Source organism: Halyomorpha halys, unplaced genomic scaffold (genome assembly GCF_000696795.3).
Source record: "Halyomorpha halys isolate HHAL.00 unplaced genomic scaffold, Hhal_1.1 Scaffold918.1, whole genome shotgun sequence".
Taxonomy (NCBI): Eukaryota; Metazoa; Arthropoda; class Insecta; order Hemiptera; family Pentatomidae; genus Halyomorpha; species Halyomorpha halys.
In genome coordinates, this window is record NW_027107889.1 from 864,182 (window position 1) to 874,742 (window position 10,561).

General features: G+C 30.9%; 1 long non-coding RNA gene across 1 annotated transcript in view; it reads left to right on the forward strand.

Moving 5' to 3' along the window:
• The window catches only part of LOC106687141 (uncharacterized), a 31,442-nt gene extending 24,411 nt beyond the window's left edge, over nt 1–7,031 (forward strand). Inside the window, exon 3 of the long non-coding RNA XR_001344130.2 lies at nt 6,547–7,031. This is a non-coding gene — a long non-coding RNA (uncharacterized lncRNA). The remainder of the gene's footprint in view (nt 1–6,546) is intronic.
• Nucleotides 7,032–10,561: the final 3,530 nt, after the last annotated feature.

Here is a 10,561-nt window from a genome sequence, read left to right on the forward strand (position 1 = left end):
ATTTGATTATTCATTTACATTGAAAACATAAACTTGTCTAGTTGTTGAGCATTCTTTTCGCAGCTGACTGCTAGATGGGGCTAGTAGTTCGGACCTTCATTATTGATTCTTTAGGAATATAATAAGCTTTGACGATTTAAACGTGAAACAACTTTAGAAACTCGCAATGCTTATAAATTGATGCATATTATTAATATGCCATGAACCTATACTGATACCAAAATAACTGTAAGTATTGATTGAGTAATGGATCAGATATAAAACTCTCAGATATTAAAATTAAATAAAAATACACTATATATACTCAAAAATCTGAGCATTTCATGTGGGGGTTCGGAGTATCCCTGAGTCAAGAATCGTATGTGAATAGTATAAAGTGTTTCAAAGAAACTCCTATATCCATGATTATTTCATTCTTTCACACAAACTCCTACTCAGAGGGTGCGATGCTTAACCTCCTTTTTGATGAATGATATTTTTCTATATTTAAAATCCCAATTTTTTATTTTTTACAAAAATAAAATATTTCGTATTTAAATTCTCAGTACTTATTTTTGTACTAGTGCACAAAACAAGCTCGAGCAGCGGGAACTTCTATCCTTTTGAGCGAGCGGAATTTAAAATGTATTGGCAAAAATGAATTTTTTCTGGTAATTTTCGATTTTATAAAGCGAATATATCGAAAACTGTAATAGATATCAATGCTTAGCTTGAATAGAGGCACATCTGACAAAAAAAAAGGTTTTAGTTTCATGTTTCAAAGAAATTTGTTCTGAAGATATTACCGTATACAGACAGGGGTTTCTTTCTTGTGGTTCACAACGTTTTCGCCACGGCACTCTTCTCGAGCTTAAAAAAGATAAAAAATTCGCCACTTTTATTCTCAGAGCAATTAAATAAGTAGGAATATAAGAAAAAAACAGTGCTAAAAAGGCGTGAAACCCTCCACTCCCGCCCTCCGTGGTAGACTTACTTAACAGACTTTTCAAATAGACAATTATAGGGAGTAGGTTGGTCGATGTAAGACATGTCACAATCTTAGTATGTAGATGATTTTTCAGAGGAGGCAATTTTTCATAGGTAGGTAAATAGACAATTACAGCGATGCTAGGATTGCCTTTTTTTAGTGTTATGATCTCCTCTTGTGAGAACGTGACATGTAGTATATCGACCAACCTACTCGCTATAATTTTCTGTTTAAAAAATCAGAGAAGTAAGACTACCATGGAGGGCGGAGGTGGAGGGTTTCATACCGTTTTTCAATTTCAGACGCTTTATAAATATTCCTCGATTTAACTATCTCAAAGTTTCCTCTTCCCGTTTTAAATAATATTTTAAAAGTTATATAGGACCTTCGCTCCCCGGGGTTCTTAGCGGGGCGGGTCCGGATTGCCTTTTCTTTTTGTGCTATGATTCTTCTTGTGAGATTGTGACGTGTCGTACAACTACCAACCTACTCACTATAATTGTCTGTTTGAAAAGTCAGATAAAGCTACCACGGAGGGCGGTAGTGGAGGGTTTCATGCCGTTTTTCAATTTCTTGTTCGTCTTTTACTTTATCAGAAGATTCCCCTTTCATTTTATTATCTGTCTTCACTTCTTCCTAGAATCTGTCTAAGCTAATAGATCTGTGATTAGTTTTATCTTTCATTCTTTTACATTTAGACGTTCGTTCTTTTTTTTGCTGGTATTTTTTAAAATTGTTTCTTCGCATTTATCTTCACACCTTTCCCTTTTTTTCTTGGACGCTTCTTGAGACTTTAAATCCTCTAATGAGAAAAGTTGATCATTGATGAGAAGTTTATCTTGCCTCAAGATGGCCTTGTTTCCATTCTCCCAGTGTGATTTCATAAAAGGGAACAATTCTCTTCTGACATCTCTGACAGACTTTGACATATCATATTTAATCTTTATTGCTTTAAAATCATCAGATTTTGACAATTTAAATTAGTTTTTTATATATTTTTTTCAGAAATAATGAATTTACCATAGTTTAACTATCTTCGGTCCGGTTTTATTTTTGGGGTTAATTTTCCTTACTTCCGCTATGTCATACGGTCGACAGTTTGGTATGATGTCTTTTATTATTTCCATTATCATGTTATTCATTACAGATACGTTTTCTCTAGCTACGCCGAATATTATTGTATTTGTCTTTCGAGTTAAATTGTTTCTCTTTCTCTGATTTCTTCCTCCTAGTTTCTTCTACTTTCGTCTAGTTTCATTTCCAGACCTGATATTTTTTCGATCAGTATATTGAATTGTTCTTCAATTGTTGATATAGAGATTACAATATATACGGTTGTACAAATGTAGAACAGGTACGATATATTTATCTAGTATATAAGAGCTGGAGATAATATTAAGTGAGACGGGGGGTTAAGTGGGGAGGTGGGCGGAGCCAGAGACCGGTGGGGCAGTATCCTTAATCCCGCCTGAGATATTAGAGATGAGATAGGATTTACCTGAATGTAATGAAGATATATCTCCCTATTAAACTCCTTTTTTCCTCGTTCGATTTTTTCCAAACTTGATAACTTATTTCTCTTGTCACTAAACCACACTCAGGTCAGAAACTGTTTCAATTGGACCACTATTACCGATTTTATGAACTTTTATCCAGAAGACGATGTGATAGTACAAGAGCTCAAGAGGAGAAAAAAGGCAGTTATCTCAGCCCTAATTTCTTATTACTTTAATGAAACCTACGTATAATTACTAGTCAAAATTCATGAGTCTGCCAAGTATAGGTAGGGAGAATAAAAAATGACGGCTGTTTCAAAGCGATAAAAAAAACTAATTTTTCATTTGGAGCTCTATATCTTAAAAAAAAAAAACACAAGAAAACCTAAGAGAACGTCATTTAAAGAAGAGTAAATTTGCTAAAATATGAGCCCTAATAGAGTTATTTACGTTAAATAGTTTTCGAGATATAGCTTTTTAAAATGCAACATTTCATAAAAATATATGTATATATAGTTGACCGTAAAATTTGATGTATAGGAAGATGGTCAGGGTTGCAGTCAAAGGAGAAACAAAAATAGTTTACAACTATTTATTTTCCGACGTTTCGCCCCACTTTGTAGGGCTTCATCAGGGCTGTTCAGAACAAACGGGAGAACAGTCACTGACTTGACTGTTCACCCGTTTGTTCTGAACAGCCCTACAAAGTGGGGCGAAACGTCGGAAAATAAATAGTTGTAAACTATTTTTGTTTCTCCTTTGACCGCAACCCTGACCATCTTCCTATACAGGAAAATAAATAGTTGTAAACTATTTTTGTTTCTCCTTTGACCGCAACCCTGACCATCTTCCTATACATTTCATAAAAATGTTGTATGGGACGTACTAAAAGATCAGTAGTTAGTGAATTTATTTTGAAAAATTTATATCTTAAAAACCATTTGACGTACAGATGTCTATTAGCACTCAAATTAAAGCTAGTTTAATGAGCTATAAAGTAGTTTACGATGTTTATTTTCGTAGGAGTAATAGTTTACATGAAATTTGCCAAAATAAATTGATTTATAGTTGTTCAGACAAATTTTCATTTGCCAAATTCATATTCATATGTGAATATCATAAAAACTACTACCCCTACGAAGATAAGTGTTTTAAACTACTTTGTAGTAAGTTAAATTTCCTTTATTTTGAATGTTGGCGACATATATGCGTCTTATGGATCAAGATATATTTTTCAAAAATCCAACATTTTATACGAAGAACTAGAAATTAACATTTTGTGAGTTTATATTGTCAAATATCATAAAAACTACTACTACAAAGATAAACATTATTAACTATTTTTTAGTAAATTTAACTAGCTTTAATTTGAGCGCTGGCAGACATCTGTACGTCCACTGGTTTTCGAAATGAAGTTTTTCATAAATCAAACTTATTGTCCGAACAACTATAAATGAACTTATTTTAGGAAATATCATTAAAACTACTATTCCTACGAAGGTAGAGGTCATAAACTATTTTATAGTCTATTCAACAAGCTTTAATTTGATTGCTAATAGACATCTGTACGTCACATAGTTCCTGAGAAATATATTTCTGAATATAAGTTAACTAATTACTGATATTTCAGTACATTTTTATAAAATGTTGCGTTTTAAAAGGCTATATCTCAAGAGCTATTGGACGTAAATAGCTCTTTTAGGGCTAATATTTCAGAAAATTTACTCTTCTTTAAATTATGTTCTCTTAGATTTTCTGTTGTTGTCAATAATTTTTAAGATATAGAGCTCCGAATGAAAATTTAGTGTTTTTTTAAGGTTTTTAAACAGCCGCCATTTTTTATTTCCCCTACCTATACTTGGTAGACTCATCGATTTTGACTAGTAATTATACATAGTTTTCATTAAAGTAATCAAAAAGTGGGGTGAGATAACTGCCTTTTTTCTCCTCTTGGGCTCTTGTACTATAACAATACCTTTGAGCTCTCATCCGGGCGTTGAATCACTTGCAAACGTGTGGACTGATGATTTCGGTCCATATATATGCATGTATACACTTTTGCGATTTAGGGCTTAAAAAAATTTCAGTTAATCATCTGATAAGACTTTCAAGGTTTTTCTGGTTTCTCTCTAAGGCTATGAAATTTTTGAAACTCCTATTACCTTTATAGACTGCAATAAGCCTTAGTTGCACATTTATCAGATTATGTTCCTATTATGCTAATCGTGCACTTAAGGCAATGCGCTTGTTCTCTTTTTCATTAAGCAGCTGATAAAATGTGTTTTCAAATAAATTAAAAGAATCCAAAACAATGTAAATGACAATAAATAAAATTATAATCCTTTACAGCTAATTGCTATAACTAATTGTATCAATTAACAGAATGACTCCAAATTAGGGCTCGATGGCATATGCATTTATGTGTGTTTATAATTATAAAATATTTTCACTGATAAGTTGATTAGTAGACTTTAAATCTATGTTAAAAATTGTGAATTAATATTGAATACAAATTTTAAAAAATCTAGAAATGCTTTAGGAGAGAAGTCATTCTCTGAAAGCGTCCACAATTTTCTATTTATAGATCTCTGTTAAGTAACCTAAAATATTTCAAATTAATTACTATATATTTTATGTTATAATAGAACTCAATATTAATTGGGAGACTAAATAAAAATATAAATATTTGAATATGGTCAGGGTTGCGGTAAAAAAAAGAACAAATAGTTTAAACTATTTTAATGTCCGACGTTTCGCCCCACTTTGTAGGGAGGGCTTCGTCAGGGCTAAAAAGATACAAAAAAACTGAGAATATTACAACAATAAGATACAATAAGGTAATTTAAGCTAGGATAAATATTTTTTACTTTCTTCTTCTTTTTCCCGTATTGTTTTTTGTTTTACGTATGTCTCCTGTACTTTTTAACTGTATATTTTTTAAAATTTTTACTCTTGTCAATGTTATTTATTTTTTATTCTTATCACTGTTTATTTTATACTGATACTATTTTATGTCTTCCTTCCTTTTATTGATATGTAATTTCTTATCACTTTTTACATAATATTTATCCTAGCTTAAATTATATTATTGTATCTTATTGTTGTAATTTTCTCAGTTTTTTTTTGTATCTTTTTAGCCCTGCAAAGTGTGGCGAAACGTCGGACATTAAACTAGTTTAAAACTATTTGTTCTTTTTTTTTACCGCAACCCTGACCATCTTCAAATATTTAAATTTTTACGGCCAACTACATATACATATATAAATAAAAATATCATTAAGTCCTTTCAGAATTATAGGAAGAAGGAAATAAATTTTCACTTTTATTGTTTGATTTTTGCAAAACGAATGAGATTATAAAAACTTTCGCTAGTACATAGAGCAAAATGGAGGTCTAACCCGTGCCCTCTGAGTAGAAGTAACCATACTACGTGAGCAGGTTGGGCTGAAAGTAATCCACAAGGGATGGGCTGGCTCGTCATTAAGACATGATTAGACACATTTCATGACTCATGGGCACTTCGTACCTCCACGTGGGAAGAGCTCAGTTTCACAGTATATATACTACAAGTTATTATTTATTTTGTTATACGAGATATACATATGTAGCATGGCGCGATCTACTGCTATCTTGTCAAATCTACTTTGCAAAATATTCCATAACATATAAATATTAGAAAAACTAATAAAAAAAAAATCGAAATTTTGTGAAGTTAACCTTTATATGTATTTCTTATAACCAAAGTCTTCTGTACCACGAACTTTGAACCGAACTACTAGCGTTACCTGGTGAGAAATGGTGGAAAGAACTACCGATCGGTATGAAGATAAACTACTTCACCAACACCAAGGCAATTAGTATATATTCTTCTCAGAATTATTTATAATTATTTTATTAATTTATTGTGTTCAGAAGCAAATTGTAGAAATATATTTGCAATTCAAGATGACTAAAATAGCTGGTATATATACTTACCATCCATTTTGTATATATGTATATGTTTTATTATTTATTTTTAGGAGGTAAGAAAAAAAAAACTTTTTCATGGTTTATACATTAAAAATATCTTCCTGTATTTTTTAGATTTTTTTCTCTATTGAATCTGAAGGACTGAGATTTGGAGGCGAGTGATTGAAGTACAGCTTGGGTTGAATGTACTACTCTTCTTTCGACACCTTTATCTTTTACCCTAATCACATGTGAAACATTTGTTGCACAGCAAGGAACCAAAGTTATTTGTAATCACAAATAATTCAATTACATGATCAAAATTATAGATACTCTGAAAAATAGTATTCAGGATGGCTGGAAGTCTTCCCTTGTGGGTTGGAAATTTGACAACAGATCACAAAATGGAATTTATGCTTTAGAACTCAAAGAAAAAAATCAATTAAGGGAAAAAAAGCCAAAAGAAGAGCTGATGAGAGTGATCTGCTGGTTCTGCCTGCCTGGCATTATGTAAAACATCAATTTTCAGCGTTCGAACCAACACTCCTCTCCCCTATATATCAAACAGGCTCTTTTATTGCTATGTTGTTAATTGAAAAATAAATTTTATTTCAAAATTATATATATTTATTTAGACCTATATTTTCCACTATAGTTATATGTTCGAAAGGTTTTGCGAATTGTCCTTATGGTGCAAGTACTACCACGGGTTCTATAGTTCTTCCCGTACTTTATTTATGAAAAGAGCCCTTACTAAATCAATGTATTTAATGCTTTAAATTTTCTAAGAGGAAGTTGGGGAGAGGAAGAAATTTCTTCCTTTACTTGAATAAATGAGATTCACTCTGTCCATAGGTGTGCCCTCCCCTTTAGAAAATTCATGGATCCACCTCTGCAATCTGTCAAGAAATGTTTACGTTTTATTTATAACAATAAAAAAATATGTATAGATAGGAATAATAAATTTCATGAGGTCAGTCATTGGCCTTCTGTTCTTTAAAACAATATTTATCATTAATTAATTGACATAACATTAAAAATAAATAAGGATGAGATGGTCGGAGTTGTGGTGAGGAAGGTTATCAAAATAACACAATAAACTATGTATTGGAAACCAAAGTTTTGACCCAAATTGAAGATCTTCTGCAATCAGGATTAAACAAACAAGATGAAAAATAATGGTAAGATTATAATATGAAATATAGGAAACCATATAAAGATTAAATGAGGTTACCAATTATTTTATTCATTTTCTTTTCTTTTTTATTTAACTCCATATTTCATTCCTTCAATTTGTTTTAGTTGGTACTTTTATTAATTATTTTATTTGTTATTTCTTCAGCAGCACTTTATTATTCATCATTATATTTGGATGAAATTACACAGAAAATAACCAAGCTAAATAGTATCTGAGCTAAAAAAAATGGATTTAAAGTTGAATTCTATTTTTTTTTTAGACAAATAAAAAAAATAATCACAAAAAACTATATACATACTTCAACTTCAACTAACAGCCAATTAAAGGGCTTCTCTTTTATGTACAAGTGGTTCCTCAAACATTTTCTCATTCTGAGATATTAATTATACATTTTCAGGGTTTCAAGTATTCCTAATCAGTTCCCAGATAGTATAAGTACGCAGGCAGAGGGTTGAATTTTTTCAATACAACTTTTTTGTGACCTTTGCTTTCATACCATAGCTATTTAATTACACTTTCTTATCTCTGCTACAAGGACTTAATGTAATTCTTAGATCTCAGAATCTTTTCAGTTCCTATTTTCTTTCATTATATCAGACTTTCTTTTGGTTTACTAATACTTAAATGTTTTCTCAATTATGCTATTTCTTTGTGTATTAGCCGTTTCCTCAAATTATTCATTAATAACACAAATATAGTAGCTGATTTCTTGCTAGTATCAGACATTCATTGTCATAGTCCCTGTGCTAGAATAGTACAATAACATATGGCCGCTCAAAGCTCTTTTCTGTTTTTCTCTCTCCCCTAGCAATATGTCTCAAGTAATAAATAGTCCCACTGAGGTAGATTGATAGCTCCTGAAATTCCTATAATTTTATTACATTAATTTTTATAATATTTGTGCTTTATGTTGACTATGTGAGGTCTGACAAATAAAGTTTTTTTTAATTTGGTTTATTCCAAAGATAAAACCGTAGACTGTAGTTACTTTGTGACTTTAAGACAGTCTGTAGAGACACCAGAGAAAGAAACCCCTGTCTACTACCATCTTTGCAATGCTTCTAATTCAAAATAAAACCAAAACTTTTTTTTTTTCTTACTCATGCCTCTATTCATGCAAAGCCGGGGGAACTACATATTTATTTTGGTTTGAAGTTTATTAGGTGGCCAAAAAAGAATGGGAGGATAAGAAGGTCCAGGTGGTATAGTAGCCTCTGTTAGGAAAAAAAGAAATTATATACTTAGAAAGATCAATTGTAGGGTATGATCGTAGAAATGTTATATTATGTAGCGAATGAAATGTTTGTAAAAAAATATGCATATTTTATGTCCTTCTTCAGAATGGCCTGAGGCCCGAAGCTTTGGAAGAAAATAAACAAAGTGAATGATATTTGTGTAATAATTTAAGTTACCAACTCTTAAACAAAAAATTAATATATAATATACTAATACACTAATAATATTGGTTATATCTTTCCACTTAAGACTCATCAACTCTTAGTTTCCTATCTTGTTTTCCCCCACTTGTTGTATGGTATACGGTGAACATTTGGGTAATCCTGAATCTAAACTTAAACGTCTTATGAATTGAGCTAGCTGAAGTGGCTCTATCCATCCTTCCGATATATATTTGCAAGCTTCCTTTTTATCCCAAGTCATTAGTACTCAGCACCCTTCCTATATCCTAGAAAATCTGCAATCCAATACTGCACTACCTGGTCCCGATTATCTGACATCTACCTTCCACCTCACCTAATTGCTGCGTTTGATAAATCATTTTATACTCAAGTTGCATATCACTGGAACTCCATTCCCTTTGACATACATCACGTACCAACCCTTCCCTCATTTAAAACCCTTATATTTAATTACCTTTTGTTAAACCAATCTAGTCAGATATTATAATAGTACAGATGTAACTACATTTTTGTTTTGTTTTTTATGTATTTAATCAGTTAGTTTTTTAAGCTTTTTTTTATCTCTATATCTAAAACTATTTGTATACAATTTTAATATAAGTTATAATTAAGTGTGGCAAAATGGTTTTTGGCCAATATATGTGGTAAAATTAAAATCACCTTATAATTGTTCTAAAGGGACCTAGTCCCAAAATAATAAACTATTTTTCATTTCATTTTAATAAAAAATATTCTTAAAGTGTATAAACTTTCGATTGAATTTATACAAAGCTGTAATACCTTTCCTTAGCTCATTTGAGCTCAAGAAGATGATTTTATGGGACATTACTACCTTCTACTCAATTTATCAATATTATACTTTACTGCTCTATGCAAGGACATATAATAAAAAGAAGAAACAAAAACATCAAGATTTTAGAACAGATATATTGTTTTATTTGAAAATGTCTCAATAATAAAATGGCATCACATTTTAACCAACATTAGAAATAAAAAAAACAACCTTTTCTAAAGTGTAAAACAATGTATTCATGTAATTCTGAGTAGATTAATTCAAATTTTGTATTAATTAAGTTGAAATATTGAAGCCAGATTAACACCATTGATCTCAGTTTCGCTGTTATAGTAAATATGGTTGAACTGTACACATGTACTTTGAGTAAGTTCCAGCCCAATTTTTTTTAAATCCTTTCAGACTCTCAATAAAAATAATGTTTGAGCCATTAAATATATGATTTATCCATTTTTCCAGTTTCCATGTATTTTGGATTTAAATAAAAAAAGGAAGATGGTCCAGGTGGGATCAAAATAATTCAAATAGAAAATGAATTATTTATTATTAGCCAACTTTCAGAAGATATAAATAGTGGAATTGATTAGGAAGGATGAGCTTGGAAAGGAAAAGTAATTGTAGTTTGGCTTTCTTTAAATTTGGAAATGCTGTTTGTTTCCTATGATGCTGGTTCATATGTTCCGTGATAATATCACCAGAATACTTGTTGTTTTTTTTTCATTACTAATGTAACCAGGATGA